The sequence below is a fragment of the Lactuca sativa genome, chromosome 4 (assembly GCF_002870075.4).
Source record: "Lactuca sativa cultivar Salinas chromosome 4, Lsat_Salinas_v11, whole genome shotgun sequence".
In the NCBI taxonomy this organism is placed as follows: Eukaryota; Viridiplantae; Streptophyta; class Magnoliopsida; order Asterales; family Asteraceae; genus Lactuca; species Lactuca sativa.
This window is the reverse complement of record NC_056626.2, coordinates 210,432,695-210,451,282: the sequence shown is the minus strand read 5'-3', so window position 1 is coordinate 210,451,282 and position 18,588 is coordinate 210,432,695.

The following is an 18,588-nucleotide window of genomic DNA, read 5'->3' as shown; positions in this document are numbered from 1 at the left end:
GACCAGACTCGTCGAGTCACCTTGTTCGACTCGCCAAGTTGGTCGCTTACACCTCAACCCGGATCCCGCTCAGACTCGCCGAGTCCCTCCTTGGACTCGCCGAGTCTCCAATTAAAATTGGGGTTTTCTTTCTTTTCTTGGCTTTCCAAACTTTGGGTGTTACAACTCTCCCCCACTTAAACTAAACTTCGTCCTCGAAGTTTGCTACGATCCACCGACTGCGATTTGCCTCCACAATTCCACCAATTAATCCAACACTAGCTGCCTACCCTCGCTGGCCTTCCGTTCAGTCATTCAGACCAATGCCAATCCTTACAGATAATAACCTCGGGTCCATCCTGACCCTGAACATTCTGGAATGCAGCTCACTCAACCGACAATCCTTCTGATACTCTCCAACACTACACTGGCCCCGTAGGGGTTCACCCCTTCTTTCCTTGCATGATTTCCTTGTCTTCCCTAGGCGATGCTCCATAACTAACTACCTCTTCCTTAACTGTGAAGACCCTGTCTCCACCAAATCTATTACTCCTGCTACTCCCAGTACAGGTCATTGTTGCCAGTATCCACTGGTCATTCTTTCTACTACCGTTTGGTGTCGAGCACCCCACGAACAACTGACTGAAAATTCTACTATTCTAAATCTGGCTTCCGGATGAACTGAGACCACCCAGGTCCAACTAATAAGGCTGAACTTGTAGCCCGACGCAAAATTAATACTGCCTAAAATACTGGAACTAACTGAAACACTGAGCCGCCTGGAACACTGAACTGCCTGAAACACTGAGTTCCAACTCAACTGTGGAGTCAAAGGACTCCTTACTTAGTCGCTCCCACGAATTCTGAACGAAATCTTTCTCTGGAACTAGTTTCCACTAGTTATCCTGTCACTGTGGCTATAACAACCCGAACCCCAACGGTCCACTGCTACTCTGATCTCATAACTGATGTGACGATTATTAGCCAATTTGTTGACTTAGACATAACTAAACCATTTGGGAAATCCGAAATCTAACCCGTGGATTCCCATATCCTCACTGTTGCACCCGAACGAGTGGGAATTATTGCCTTCCCGCGTCCAACAACGTGATCATGCTGCCTACCAATCTAATAAAAGCCACAGCTACACCCGCGGACTCACAACTCTCAAATACTATCTACCTGCTAGTGAATGCTACGGCTACCCCCACAGACTCACAGCACCACTGCTACTATCTGACTACTAGTGAATGCTACGGCTACCCCCCCGCAGACTTACAACACTCTACTACTATCTGACTGCTAGTGAATGCTACGGCTACCCCCGCAGACTTACAACACTCTACTACTATCTGACTGCTAGTGAATGCTACGGCTACCCCCGCAGACTTACAACACTCTACTACTATCTGACTGCTAGTGAATGCTACGGCTACCCCCGCAGACTTACAACACTCTACTACTATCTGACTGCTAGTGAATGCTACGGCTACCCCCGCAGACTTACAACACTCTACTACTATCTGACTGCTAGTGAATGCTACGGCTACCCCCGCAGACTTACAACACTCTACTACTATCTGACTGCTAGTGAATGCTACAGCTACCCCCGCAGACTTACAACACTCTACTACTATCTGACTGCTAGTGAATGCTACGGCTACCCCCGCAGACTTACAACACTCTACTACTATCCCGAGGACATCCTGACTATCCCTAGTCCCGCTAGTGATTCCTCATCCTGATTTCTCAAAACCAGCCCTCAGCCTTTGAATACTACATCATCCTCGACATTTTATATCCTTGATATACTTAGCGTTTCATCGAGGAACTCTTCGGCTTGGTTCCCAAACCAACCGTCTACTAATCCGGATACAAGAAGCTATTGTTGGGAAGTTTCCAAACTCCCAACTCCTGAATCTACACAATCCTGCATGCTATCTCTGCCACTGGCTACTAATACGAAGGCATCTCTTGCTAACCGTTCTTAGGATCCTCATTCCGACTCACTTGAGCCCTACGGTGGTCCTCCAATCCTGGATTCCCAACCAACTTCTAACCATCTCGATTTCCAGAACTAACCGTTGGGAAGGTCCTCGAACTCCCAATTCTGAACTTCTCAATCCATCAATCACTGTGCTACCATCATTTCTTCTCAAAGGCCACGCACTTATTCTGGGTCTACGTGGCTCTTATCCTTGTATACTTGGAGGGTCCTCCCCCAGTTCGATCCTTCTAGATCCTTACTGCTCACTAGTCGAAAGGATTTCCAACCTTCCTTCCATTAAAAGGGTGATATGCTGCCCGCCGACGTTTACCCTTGCCAGCGCTCCAACTAACTCTCACCAGATCCTCACCCTTCTTGCTATCTGACTGAGCACCCTTCGATCCTTAACTGTATTTGCTTTAGGGACTACATCATGAGAACCTGTGTTTGGGGTGCACATCCCCAACCCACTTCCTTACTGACCGCTAGCTACTCCACTAAAAACTCTAGATTATCACTACTGAGAATATAACTGATCATTATCCGACTAACGCCTTCCGCAGGTAGTAAGACACTATTGAATCTTACACACACATGCTACAGTCACCGCATCTAAAGTAACCTGATCTAGAGGGAACGACATCCAATTCACCATTCTAATTCCAAGGTATGCAGATGGCATCTAAAGTAACCTGATCTAGAGGGAACGACATCCAAGTAACCTGATCTAGAGGGAACGACATCGAATCCCTACTGAAATCTACCGGAAAACTCGGCTCCGAGCCATAGGCGCCCTTGCCCGGCCCTGACGACCGTTGGCGGCACTCGAAGTCCTAGGGGCAGGAGCTGGCACCTGCCCTACTATGTACAAACTCGGACAGTGGGCCTTCTTGTGGCCCCTCTGACTGCAATGGAAACATAACGGATCAAGTCCCTGGGCGATGGTAACAACACAGTCTCTGCTAAAATGACCAATCTGGCCGCACTTGAAACACCCAACATCGCCACCACTTCTACGCCTGCACACACCCATGTGCGTCCTTCCGCACTTCCCGCATCGACTGCAGCTCTGATAGTTCCTCGTCCTCAAATCCGAAACCTTGAGCCTCTTACCCGAACCTGTGGCTACCTGAGTCTCATCCATTTTCCTCTTCCTTTCCGACTCCCTGCCCGACTCTTGCTCCTGCGTTACCCCAACGGCAACGCCCGTCGACTGAACAATAGTTGTCTGATCCTGGAGCCTCGCGATCAATCTATCAGTGATCCTCACAACCATGTCGGGCCGATCCTCGCGAATGGCTCGCGTAATCTCCTCAGCTATCCAATCATGCAAAGGTCTCTCTTGGAGACAGGGTGCCCCACTCACTCCTGTCCCCTGATGGCAAAAACTAGAAATGGGACCTCCTCTCCTGGTGGATCCCTGCTCTCCATAAGAATCGGCACCAAAGACGAGCCCCAATCTGTCCTGAAACTATCCTAGCCTTAAAGGCCTCAAGATGACTGTCCATGAGCTCCACAATGGCCTTCCTAACCGAACCGAAAATTACTGGAGTCTGATCAATGATGTTGCGCGTAATCTCTGCGGAAATGAAATCTCTCATTTGATCATCAAACTGCCCGACTCTAAAGCCCGAGCCAGATCCCTCCTCAACGCCTGAACTGCTAACTGATAGCTCGCGAAATGTCACCATGCTGAAAATATAACAATTCTTGATCAATTTATACACTACTGCTGAGGGATCTCTCACACATTCTACTAGTTCCCTGGTTTTTGCCTTGGCCCCTCTTGAATCGAGTACGGATCCTCTGCTTTTAGTAGTACGGGCCCATACTACCTTCCACATCTATTCGTACTTTCCTCAAGAGTTACCTCAACTCCACCAAGTCCCCTTTACTCTTCTACTGATCTCTGCTACTCTCATCCTAGGCTTGCCCTAGGGAAATCTCTGACCCCTCTCAAAACAGTCCTCAACTGCTGAAGGTCTCCTTGTGATGCCAATTAGCCATCACCTGGATACCATCACATGTGACGAGCCTCAGATAATCCTTTAAGTAAAAGACTCGTCCCTATAACGGTTGGACTCAAACGAGAGTTGCGCAATAGGACCAAGTGCAGCACTCTGAGATTATTCAACCCTGATCACATGTAATGTGACGTATTCACCTAATGGGTAACTCCCATCACTCAGAATCCCACAAAGCACAAAGCAAGCAGCATTCGGATAAAGGAAACATACTCAGGCAAAACTATTCTCATAACAAGAAACTGTACTACCATACAATGTTAAGCTCATACTATCAGGCATAACCTAAACAGGCTATCCTACTGCTGTCTACTCAATACTAGCATGCAATACTCGTAAAGCTGAAACACATATAGCAGGCACATAAGGCATCCTCCTAGATCCTTTGTCCTATACTAGCATGCTGTTCTACTGAAACTGAAACTGAAACTGGAACTGGAACTGAACAATTAACTTGTATGGGTAATTTGGGAGTACTTACTTGAGCTCGGCTGATTGCATGCACCACACCCTTTTCTCTTTTAAAAAAATTCCTTTCTTTCTAAGTGCTTTCAAAATTCTTTAGAAAACATTTTCCTTTTAAAAATCTTTTTATTTTCCCTTAGTTTGAGTTCAGATACACCCGGAGGTGTATCCGAGTCCCTCAAACCAAGGCTCTGATACCAACTTGAAACGACCAAAAAATACGACCCAAAAATTTCTTTAAAAACATTACCAAAAACATATTTATAAAAACTGTCTCATAAGTCATAACATAATTTCTCGAGTATTGGTTCAAAACATAATATCATTATCAGAGTCAAACATTCCCAGGCTAACTATCTATGGTGTGTGCACTGCAATCTTCCTGAGCTCCTCCTTTGAAAAACTGAGTACCTGAAACCAAAACTGAAAACCGTAAGCACGAAGCTTAGTGAGCTCCCCCAAACAACCACATACCATGCAATAACATATAAAGTACATACTGGGCCTTGCCCACTACATCGGACCGAGGTCCGGACTAACTGGGGCCTTGCCCCCTGCATCGGACCGAAGTCCGGAAACTGACTGGGACCTTGTCCCCTGCATCGGACCGAGGTCCGGACTAACTAGGGCCTTGCCCCCTGCATCGGACCAAAGTCCGGAAACTGACTAGGACCTTGTCCCCTGCATCGGACCGACGTCCGGACTAACTGGGGCCTTGCCCCCTTCATCAGACCGAAGTCCGGGCTACTGACAGGGACCTTGTCCCCTGCATCAGACCGAAGTCCGGACTAACTAGGGCCTTGCCCCCTGCATCGGACCGAAGTCCGGGCTACTGACTGGGACATAGCATAAACATATCAACTAGCATGAACACACATATACTGCATACTACATCGTACCGTAGCCCGGAACACATAACACATAAATCCTGTCTGAGCCACGAAGGCATGAAACATACTAACTACTGCATCAGATCAAAATCCGGAAACTACTACTAGCTAAACGGGTCGGCATTGTGGCCTTAGACCCGTTCCTACTGGAAGGAAACTCACCTGAGTCTGCTGAACTGATGCTGCTAATCCTTCTGACTGCTACTTGACCTCTGACTCCGAACTGCTGCTCCACTAGCTCCTCGAGCTACCAATGACCATATAACACTTAGTCCAACTGACCTCCAAGGGTCAACTAGGTCAACTCTAGTCAAGGTCAAAATCCTGGTCAAAGTCAACCTTCCAGGTCAACCCTACTCGCCGATTCCACCTAATAACTCGCCGAGTTCAAATGCTTAGGGTCTTTTTATTCGCGACTCGACTCGCCGAGTCAGTCCATGACTCGCCGAGTCAACTATTCCCGAGTTCTGACCTGTGCAACTTGCTGAGTCTCCACCCGACTCACTGATTCGAGTTTCAACTCGAAGGGTTTGGGGTTTCGCGACCTGAGTCGCCGAGTCCAAGAATAGACCCGCCGAGTCCAAGACAATCTTCAACCAACTCGTCGAGTTGTTCTTCCAACTTGCCAAGTCCATGCCTAACTTCATCCGACTCGTCGAGCTGTTCATCCCACTCGTCGAGTTCCTCCTCATCATCAAGCTACTCGTCGAGTCCACTCGAAGGACTCGCCGAGTCTATTTAGTCCTTAATCCATGCAGTGACTTGTCGAGCCAAACAGGGCTTCCAACTTATAGATCCATACTTCTAAGGCCTATCCCCTACGTAAAGTGGAAAACTTTACGTGTAGATTAAGAGATCTAGGCTCAAAACACATTAAACTAGGGTTTATGGCAAACATACTTCTTCAACACACCAAGGGCTGATACTTTAGGGGATTCTAGACCAACACAAGCATGGATTTGAGGTAGCAACCTCAGATCTAGACCTCTAACTCGAAATGGTTACATATCATACCAAAATGCCCCAAAACTCACATATAAGAATAGATCTAGGTGCAAAGGAGTCCAAGCAACAACTTATTACCTCCAATTGGTCTGAAACGTCTGCTCAATCCAGGATCTACAGTCCCTTCTTGCACCTCCAAGGCCTTCCTTCCTTCTCCAAGCTTCAAAAGCTTCACTAAGGGTAGATCTTGCTCCAAAATGATTATGGCGGCTAGGGTTTAGTGATATGTGCTAGAGAGGCAGTAAAGGAACCCTAGGGGAGAGAATGAGACGTTTAAATAAGCTCCAAGTCCCGGATTTAGGGTTTTCCTTGCTCAGACCAGACTCGCCGAGTTGGTCGCTTACACCTCAACCCGGATCCCGCTCGGACTCGCCGAGTCCCTCCTTGGACTCGCCGAGTCTCCCCTTAAAATTGGGGTTTTCTTTCTTTTCTTGGCTTTCCAAACTTTGGGTGTTACAATCACCTTGTTCCTTAAGGTCTTCACCTTCCGATCCAAGATCGCAACTTGCCTCTCGCCATAATTCAGGCTGCTATCAACCTGAATATCCTCAATGGGCGCTATTGCCGACTCGTCCACCAAAGACTTCCTCAACTGAGAAACATGGAAAGTGTTGTGGATCTGGCTAAGCTCTGATGGAAGATCCAATCGATAAGAAACCCGACCCACCCGGGCCAAAACCCTAAAAGGACCAATGAACCTGGAGCCCAGCTTGCCCCTCTTCCAAAACCTGATAACACCCTTCCAGGGTGATACCTTCAGGAGGACCATATCGCCCACCTGGAACTCCAAATCTGAATGCCTCCTATCGGCGTAACTCTTCTGCCGACTCTACGCAATCGGTAGTCTGCCACGAACCTGCTGGATCAACTCTGTCGTCTTGAGCACCACCTCAGTGCTTCCAATGACTCACTAACCGACCTCGCCCCAACAAATCGGGGTCCTATACTTCCTCCCATAGAGAATTTCGAAAGGAGGTCGATCGATACTCGCGTGGTAACTGTTGTTATATGAAAATTCTGCTAACGGAAGATACGTATCCCAACTGCCACTGAAGTCTAGAACACATGCCCGCAACATGTCCTCGAGAGTCTGAATCGTTCTCTCGCTCTGTCCATCCGTCTGCAGATGGAAAGCGGTGCTAAAATGGAGACGAGTGCCCATCTCGTCGTGAAACCACTTCCAGAATCTAGAAGTAAAATGGACATCTCGGTCTGACACCACTGAAACAGGCACTCCATGACTTGCCACCACCTCTCTCACATAAATATTAGCTAACTTCTCTGCTGATATACTCTCCTCGATCGGTATAAAATGAGCACTCTTCATCAACCGATCCACTATAACCCATATAGAATCCACTCCACGTGCAATCCTGGGAAGCTTCGTGATGAAATCCATGGTAATGTCTTCCCATTTCCACTCTGGAATGTCTAACGGATGCATCTTTCCGTGAGGTCTTTGGTGTTCTGCCTTAACCTTTCTGCAGGTCAAACACCTCTCTACATACCAGGCAACATCCTGCTTCATGCAGGGCCACCAATAATAGGGTTGAAGATCTATATACATCTTCGTCGCCCCTGGATGAATGGAAAATCGAGACTTATGAGCCTCATCCATCAATACTTGTCATACTCCGCCCCAGTACGGCACCCAAACTCTCCCATGAAGGGTCAACAATCCTCTACTATCATAGTCAAAAGAAGCTACTCGGCCCACGATCCTCTCACACTTCTGTCTCTCCTCCTTGAGGCCCTCTACCTGTGCCTCCTTGATTTTCTCCAATAATGGAGTACTCACCATCATCCTCCAAACAAATGTCTCTGATCGGGGCCGCTACTGCCTTGCGGCTCAAGGCGTCGGCCACTACGTTGGCCTTCCCTGGATGATAAATGATTGCTTTAAAAAATACTTTATATTATTTGTAATTATATTAAAGTATTGCTTTAAAAAATACATAATGTTTTAGAGTAAATTACAAGATTCGTCATTCGTTGAAGTGTCAAATTGCGTGTATGGTTCCTATTTTTAAAAATTAAATCGGACCGTCCTATATTGTTTTTTTCTCACTCGGACCGTCCCTAACGAACATAAAATGACTATTTTAACATTTCTGTTTCTTTTTTGATTTATTTATTGATTTGTTTGTTATTAATAATTTAAAAGAAAAACAAAAAAATAGGCCCACTACTAGAAACATGTATCCTTTACCTTAAATCAACCCACACCCACACCCATACCCTTCAATCTTTCATTATTTTATCTTCTTTAACCCATCTTCTACTGCCAGACCACCATGCAACTCCGTCATACCACCGAGAAACACCGCTAGACCACCGCACACCACCATCGGCAACAACATCTTTTCTCCCAAAAACACCGTCAACGGCCCTTCTTTCATTGTTCGTCATCCCAATTGTCCTTATGCAACCACTGTCGACCACCATGTCCTGTAGAAACACTAGGCATAGCATAGAAACACACAACATACATTTTTTATGTGTGTGATGATGCGATACACACACACACACACACACACACATATATATATATATATATATATATATATATATATATATATATATATATATATATATATATATATATATATATATATATATATATATATAAGAGTGCAAGAGAGATGGAGATGGAGATGGAGATGGAGCCTCAATCGCCATATGTTCGTAGATCCACACTACAGGTGATGGTTATTATAGGTGACTTTGACTTTTCCACCAAAACTAGTTTTCGCTATTGTACAACCCAACATATTTAGCGGTAACCCATCAGATCTAATGGAAATGGACAATTGTTTTCAGTGGTTTCAACGTATCCACCACACATCAGGTGATGGGCGTTGGTTGTGGCTTAGTGGATACATGGGTCGGAGTGGAGGTAAAGAGCGATCTAGATCTGCCAAAACACCAGACGTTGCCGATGGCAGCACAAATATGACGAAACCCTAGCTAACAGGGTATTGGAGGCGACAATATACTTGCATATCTGAGGCGGTGTGTAGTGGTGATAAAGGTGATGAAGCACTGAGGCGGTGTCGTCGACATTATGTGGTGATAGAGGTGAAGGAGACCAGAGAGGAAGGTTGGTAGAGGTGCTGGTTAACTAGGTTTTGGGTTGTTGTCGAGAGTGGGTAAGAAAGAGGCAGACGGCGCTAGACATATTACAACATAATACTGGCGGAGCACTGGCGGTAATATAGTGGTGGTGGAGCACCGACGACGATCTTGCCGGAGAAGGTGAAGTGGAAAATGAGAGTAAGTATACTCGTGGGTGTAAAAGAAGAAGAAGCGGGATACGTGAAGATGGGGCCTAATTATTTAATGATATTTTAAAATTACAATTAATAATAATAACTATCTAAAAATAAATCAAAAATAAAAGAATAAGGACAAAATAAATGATTTAAAACGAAACTTATAATTTGCAACGAAATAAGGACTAAGCATGTCATCGTTACATTAATTGCTCATCGTTACATTAATGTCTCCTCGATTTTCCCTCGCATTCTCAGTTGTTGAAAATAGTCATCCATCATTTTTTCTTAAGTAATAAAAATCCAATTTGTTTGACTTTCTTGTATTTTTGCATTAAAAACATACATCATATTTGTTTTGAAGAGAGAAGATGCACAACTTTTCTACCACACGATGATTATCATCACACAATAAGCACCGGTTGGTGTGGTGTTATCATACGCACCGCAGTGCCATGTAGACCTACAAATATTTAAGCCATATTCTAGTATTAAATAGTATTGAAAAAATGGATACAGCATAAACTATAGAAGCAAGGGCATCTCGTTGCTTTTTAAGACTCCGTACCAAAAATAAAAATAGGCTCCCAAATATATTTCTTTTTATATATAAACAAAATTAGTTAATATTGTGATAATTTGATATGTATTAAAAAAAAGGAAGAATTTCATATATGCTCTTCTTAAACATTAAAATATCATATTTATCCAACTTAATTTCTAAATATCAAATTTATCATTCATAAAATTTTTAAATATCATATTTAACTTTCATAAAATTTCAAATATCATATATATATATATATATATATATATATATATATATATATATATATATATATATATATTCATTTTAAACATTAAAATATCATATATGCCCTTCTTAAATATCAAAATATCGATGATAATATCTAAAATATCCTCCATCTACAACATAATAATAATCAACAACAACAAAAACTAATCAATCAAAATATACATTCCGTAGAAAAGGTTGAAGATTAATCTTTTTGTCTGTCAAGAGGCCGACATTCCAACAATTTAAAAGTTCACATTCCATTATCATAGACGTAAGGATAATATGGTTAAATTTCATAATTTTTATAATAATTCTAAGGTATAAAAATGATTATAAAATATTAAATACACTATAAAAAAAGGATTTGGGCAAATATGATATTTTAAAGGTTTATGAAGGGTAAATATGATATTGAGAAATTAAGTTGGGCAAATATGATATTTTGAAGTTTAAGATGAGCATATATGAAATTCTCCCTTAAGAAAAAGCAAAACAAATGAACGATAACGATAATATAGTATCTCTTTCAATATATATATATATATATATATATATATATATATATATATATATATATATATATATATATATATATATATATATATATATGAGTGGGCATGTGTATGTGTGTGAAAATGAGGCCCCTAATGACATTGGTCATGTGTGGTCGCTCATCTTACACACTCTTAAGAGACGTCCATGAATAGAAGGGATAATATAGGAAAATATGGACCATTTGTTTTAAAAGAAAATTCAACGCAAAGAGGTTTTTGTAAATTATAAGGTAATATTTGTAATTTATTTTATACAAATTGATCAAATATGTCAATATATAAAAGTCCTGTGGTCAAGGTTTCAAACCTAAATAATATGCTACGTAAATATATAGACCATTTATCTAAAAAACTACACACAAACATTTTCTATAAATTACATGGATAATTTGTAAAACAAATCTATAGACAAGGACATTTTTTTTTAAAATACATGAACAATTTTATAGTTTATTTTATGAAAAAAGTCAAATCTGTCAACATACGGAAGTTTTGTGGCTAAATTTTCAAATCCAAAAGTATAATATATAAGCACATGTGTTATTTCTGTAGAAAAAACAAATAAAAAAGAAATAAATAAAACCACGCATAGACCTTTTTATAAACTTCAAAGATAACTTTTGTAATTTATTTTCTACTCATCGACCAAACTTGCTAACATACAAAATTCTTGTCACCACACCCTAAAACCTAAAAACATCGTGGCAAAAGTCTAAACCTAGAATTATATTATTCATAACCAAATTTCTTTTATAATATATAATTATTATATATGTTAATAACAAGAATATTATTAAATAAAGTAACATGCCAATTGACGTTTTGTCTATGAAGTCACCTTAAAAACTTTAATATTCTATATTATGCATGTGTATTAGGTAAGGTGAATATGTACCTTTGTACCATTTACAATATTTTATTACAATACTTTTTTGTAACTTGTAGCACATGCATCGTAAAGGTGGTGTGACATATTAATGTTACTTTACTATAAAAATATACTTTATAATCAGTGTAAAACACGGTGATATGACATATTAGTGTTACTTTATTATAAAAATATATTTTATAATCAGTATAAACACATGTGAATTTCATATGCAAAATATCATATTCTCAGTGTTTCATTTACTCTATTATATCATGTCATTGTTTCTAGTGGTTCTCATATTTACTTAATTACATTCCGTAAATTATTTGTCAGAATTTTTGGCCCTTAAACTTGATCCTAACACTTCTAACATTTGTTTGAGGGATTTGTGGAATCAAAGTTAATGTTTTTGGGAAAAACCTAATGTCACGTTGTAATAAATGAAGCACCATGACGTGACATGCCAAATGCATAAAATGCGTGTCTCGATGGCCGCCACGTTGTAGTGGTGGTTGCAACCCAGGCCATTGACTTTTAGAGTTTCTTCCATATTTAAGCACTTAATCTCAAGGATTATGACTTCCTCTTCAGCCTCCAAACTTTCAACATGAAACCTTAGTCTTTATGGATGATTAACTTGTTTGGTGTATTGAATAGATTATTCTTGGATTTTGTTGGAGCTTGAGGAACGAGAAAGATCATTTTGGCGCAAGGGAGTAAGGGGACCAAGTTGGAATCATCATCTCCGTCAGATTTTTGATCTGTTATAGGTATAAAGTTGTCATCTAGACCTTTGTTCTTCTTGATGCAAGTTTAAGTTACTTTTTTTTTTATGATTTTGGTCCCTTTCTTGGATGCTCTTGGAGTTTGAAGAACTATAGAGCTTGTGGTGGCTTTCTAAGGTCTTTAGGCTTTTGATAAATAAGAAAAAGAGCCATGTTTGGAGTACCTTGTGTCCATTCTTAAGTTATAACCTCATTAAGGACTTATTGGACATAGAATTGTAGATCTTGCCTTGTGGTGGAGTCCTAATTGATAAAGTTGGAAACTTTATCCATTAAGTCATTAAAATATACTAGATCTGAAGCTATGGGTTTAGATGTGTAAGGATTAAGAACTTAATGAAGAGTATGGCATTGTGACAGGATCAACGACATGGCAAAGGGATTGCCACGCCGTGGAGAGGTCCCGCATGTCGACTATTTTTTCGTGAAATGCCTATAACGTGGTCAAGAGGTCTCCACGTCGTGGTGAGCATTGACATGGTTGACCGTTGACTTTTGACCAGTTTGACATTAAGTTAAACATGAAGGACATGGGTTATTGATTATGGATATGTCTTTATCTTGTGTAGTCAGTTTGCGGGGGTGATCGATACAGAGAGTAAGGGCGTTGTTGTGTTTCCTTGGGTGTTCTCTTTATGTGAGTTTCCTCACTATACTATGTATTACAGTATATATCGTTATATGTTAGGATATATGAGTATTGATATGTTGGTAAGAGTGCTAGGGGTCGTTGATTGTCTAGTTGAGTGCCCTAGGATTTGTATGAAGTCATGTACGATAGCATGATAACTCTTGATCTAGGCTTTCTTATCTATTCCTTCTTTGGTTGTGCCTCTAGAGTAGGATCACCTGGTCGACTGTCTATCTCACCTCTGATTATATATGGTTATGCATTCATTAGTGATCTGCCAGTAGTGACATAGAGTACTGTATAAGGCTCAGTATGATGTGGTGAGTTGTTAGATAGGTAGACTAATGTAGATAGTTGCTTGTGTTTATATTCTTATTTGATATTTTGTTTGGTTTATATATCGAAAAATTAGGTAGTAGGTTGAGGCGGTCCTGCTTTGTGCGGTAGGACAAGATACTTAGGCGGGCCAGAGTTGTGTTGCAGGCCATATTCATATCAGTTGTATGCTGCAGGCACGAGAGGGGACCAGTCATGGACTGGAGGCCCAGGTGAGCGATCCATGTGTACTGTAGGTTTTACGAGGTGGTCCAGTCAGGCTGAAGGCTCGTGTATGTGCATTGTAATGCCTCTAAATTCAATACAAAAATTTCTATTAAAAATTTAAGTGTTTATTCAAATCTGAACTACAAAATCTTTAATTTACCATTCAATCATATCACATTTATCAGAGTCTTGTCAAAGGTTATCATGTGCACAAATCTCCTATGGATGCGATGGAATCGAGCCATGCCCCATCTTTAATGTAAGAAAACCTGAAAACATCAAAACCACAAATGGTAAGCACAACGCTTAGTGAGTTACCCAAAATACCACATATATCACAACACAAATATACAAATATGGGTTATCAACAACGCTGGTACTACCTGAAGTCTTAGTAGACAAACATAACACCCTGTGGGTTATCAGAAACTTTGGAGACTATCTGAAGTCTTAGTGGGAAAACAACACGCCCTTTGGGTTAGCAGCAACCCTGGAGACTACCCGAAATCTCAATACACAGTAATGCATATCACGATAACAACAAATAAGGCCCAACTTGTCAACATATATATATATATATATATATATATATATATATATATATATATATACCACCACACAGGCTCATACAAACATGTAAGAATCATAAATAGAACTAGCATCTTACATACACAATTTACTGAGTCGACATTGGTTCCATTAACCCACAAGCACGAGGAGAAGACTCACCTATATCAAAGAACTCTGAAACACTACAATACGACCCGTTTTCTGCAACTCTTGCACCCATGAATCCACTAACATCAGAACCAGATAAAATCTTAATTAATAGCCCAAAAAACCCAAGTTTGACCCAAGGTCAACGTCACACTCCCAAACCAAGGATGGCGGAAATGTCCGGGGGTGGAGGACTTCTTGTATAGTATCATAACCACAAATGGCAATAGTAATTCAAGCAAACACAGCCAACATATATATAATTGAAAGAGTTACATCATTGTATGAATTACATGTTTCCAAATCAATTACAATATGTTGACAAAATATGAAATGTTTGACGCCTTAACGTCCCATCCTCAAAATGCACTTGGTTACCTGTTTAGTGATTTCCTGAGAATAGAAGTTTTTTGAAAAAGTGTCAACACAAAGGTTGGTGAGTTCATAAGCTTTTGTATGCAATTATGAAAACCTTGTCTCGTAAATGTAATGTTTGTTCCAAAAAAATCCAATATTTTCCTTAAAATGTATAATGTAGTCTTATATCCAAAGACCGAAACGTATAAGTAACCTTTCTTACTTATAGAAAATAATGTGAGTTTAAATCGACATAAACGCGTTTGATTTCAATGAAATTCCCGTAAATTCCTATGTTTGTTAATACTTTCTGTGAGTTATTATAACCATGCTATGAACTAGTTGGCCTGAAACGACATTCTTCAGGCGTCGGAAATGTTATGACATTTGTCACCTCAGACCTGCCAGTCTAGCTGTTGCATGCAGCTCAGGTGTGGGTTTGTCAAACCCAATATAGATCTATATACGACTATCACGCTCTCCCTCCAGGAGACTCTGTTACAATACAGGACTAATTTGTAAAGTGAAGCGAATGTCTCACAAAGTCATTAACGGAATACATGTGGTGTAACGAAAATCCTCTTTGTATAAATGTACCCTTTTTAAATGTATGTATTATGTAATGTATCATAAACTATACCTATTATAGTTTATCAAACAAGTGTAGTAGTAGTAATGTACATAAACTATACTTAACATAGTTTGCTCAAATGTTTGTATGTAATGGATGTACTTTGATTATAACAAATTGTCATTTCTATGCTTTATTTAGCAAAAATCCATTTGTTAACTGATGTATGTCTCTATACTAAGACAAAAATGTCATGTATTGCAATAACATATAATCACATAAAGATATACACCTTGATCAACATGTTACAAGGTGAAATGAAATTGATAGCATTTTTCTGTTGATAACATTTTCTATCACTGTTCTTAGAAAGTTTGTAGAAAAATCATCAAAGGTCCAAATCAGAGTCCGTAAATTCTGAGAGTTTGGAAATTGAGTCTAGTTTGCTTATAAATTTTTCCATGATTTATAGTTGTTAGAACATAGTTCTTTTAGGATCGATTGATTCTATGCATGCAAACAAATATGAACGTAAACAAAAACACGAATATGGCTTGAATGTGTTGAATGATTACAGATTCAACACCTCAGAAGAGCTCGACTAAGAACTTTGACTGTAGAGGTGTTTTAGGGTTACAAAATCAAACGTAATAAAAGTCGTGTAAATATAATGCACACATGCATGCATATATATAGTCTAACCCTACAAGATAATCATGGATGGACAGGCCCAATCCGGATATAATACAAAAAGCCCAAGACGCAATTTAACAAGTCCCAACAATCTCCTCCTTTACGTCTTTGGGACCGAGACTTTAACTCTACTTAACAACTGAAGGCTTCTCCACCGTCTTGAACACCGTCGGGATGATAGCTAAAAGATGGTACCGAAAGGTAAAATACCACCTAAGCATATCAGTGAAAATTTTCTTGTCAGCTTCCGAGTTTTGCTTGCACCGATGTATCAAGTTGATATTGTGCTCTAAGCAGTCAGTAGAAAATAGGTGCTTATCCACCAGAGCACGCAAAAACTTGTGAGCTTCACCTTTAGTAAACATCACAGTCAGATGTGTTGAATCAATTTGCCCCATCTTCATCTTGTTCCCATCCCCTGGCTTTTGAGTAGGCTTGACTGTCGGCTTCTTGTTCATCACTTTCGCTATTTCCTGATCCATGGTTGCAACTTCACAGATGTAGGAGGCCAAGATTCTCTTTAAGTTCTCCAGAATTGGCTCATGCTCCTTCGGATCAGTGAGCAGAATGTTGTATAGAAATATCCAATCATGAGGATTAAGATTGGGAAGATCTGCCAAAGAAATCATCGAAACCAAATTTGCAGACCCTCGAGTGATTTTGAAATGAACGTTCTCAAACCTTCCAGTCGGTGTCGGTTTCAATACCTTGACAGTAAAAAAATTTTGTGCACTCCATGTCAGGTATTGAGGTTGACGATACTTTAAGTAAAAATCGATAAGTTCTTGGTCAACCTTTGGACTAGGAAAAAGAACCTCAGCAGTTGTCTCAAAATAATGGAAAGTAAATTCCTTCCTTGTAATGGGCATATCAAACTGTGAGTCCTTTGAATTATCACAGTCGAAAGAGGCAATCGGTTCTGACCAATAAACACTTGGTGATTCTATTGCTTGATTGATTAACACCTCTCTAGTCCACTCAGGAAACAGAGCCTTCTTGCATTTCAAGGCATCTTCTACTTCTTTGTTCTGCGTCTCTGTTTCCTCTGCATCCTTTGCTATTTTTAGATTGTCATCCAATTCTTTATCTCTCTTCTTTCGTTTAAGGGCTTCAGCAATAGTTTCTTCTGCATCACTATCACTGTCATTGACAATCTTTTTCTGCTTATCTGTTGGACCAGAACCTGAAGCTACATTAACCTTCAGTTCTTTTGTGACTGGGATATTCGGTTTAGGATTTTCAGTTGTTACAATCACTTTCGGTTGTCCACCCTCTCCCCCTTGTTTTTGAGCAATGAAAGGCTCAAAAACACCTTTCATCTCATGAAGCATGGCAAGGGCAGGAAGGAGTTTGCTGGCAAGATGATTTCTGATTGTGAGAGTTAGAATGGGATCATGAGCACCAATGAGATTGGTCAACATACCCTTGACATCACTTGCACAGCTTATGAAGATAGCTCTCTCGGTTTTTAATAAGGTGACCTCCTTCTCGGCTTGAGCAAGTTGAACCTTTTGAACTTCAATTGTAGAGGCTTGGCATGCAATTTCTTCTTTTAAAGCACTCTCTGTTGCAATATCTACATGACGTGAGTCCAGCCGAGAGGAAACTGAACTCATGAGAGAAGTATTTTCGACTTTGATGGAGGAACGAACATCATCAAACTTCTTTTGTTCTTCTTGTAGAGACTTTAAAAGAGATTCAACTGATTCACGTACTTTGGCAGCATTCGCATCAGCATGCCCTTTAAGAGAGTATAAAAAGATATGCGTAGTGTGAATGACTTCAACAACATCAGCAGAGACTTTTCTGCAAGTAGAAGTCGATTCTTTTATTGCATCAGTTGATTTGTCCATAGCCTTGGTATATTGGTCTATGACAGTTTCCACAAAAGCTTTAAGGACCACACCACCATAAGCTTTGTTATCTTCTAGCAAACGGTCTAGCTTTTCGTGAATGCTCTATAAATGTTGGCGGTTGACAGGAGCATCATCGTCTTCATCAGATTGAAGCCGATAGGGATTGAAGTATGTAGAGTCATACTCATCATTTTCTCCACCGAGAGTGGCACCAGAACCGGTTGAGTTGGTTGGATAAAGGGATTTAGTGATGACAGGAGGTTTGGTGTCAGTAGTTGCCCCTGTATCAGATACGTTGACGACCACTGTCAGTTCAGGAAGTGTAGTGTGGTGGTTTGGGTAATGATAGGAGGTAAAGGTATTGTAGAAATAGGTGTAGAAGAAACTGGTGTAGAGGACACATATGGTGTTTGCGATATTGTGGTGGTGAAATTGGTTGTAGGAATGGAAATAGATGTAACAGGGAGTGTTGAAACAGAGGTTGATGTAAGAACAACCGAAACTGTAACTTTCGGTTTCGGTGATGGAGGTGGGGTTGGAATTTTATGTTCTTCAGGTGGAGTAGGAGATTTGGGTGGAGTATTACCTC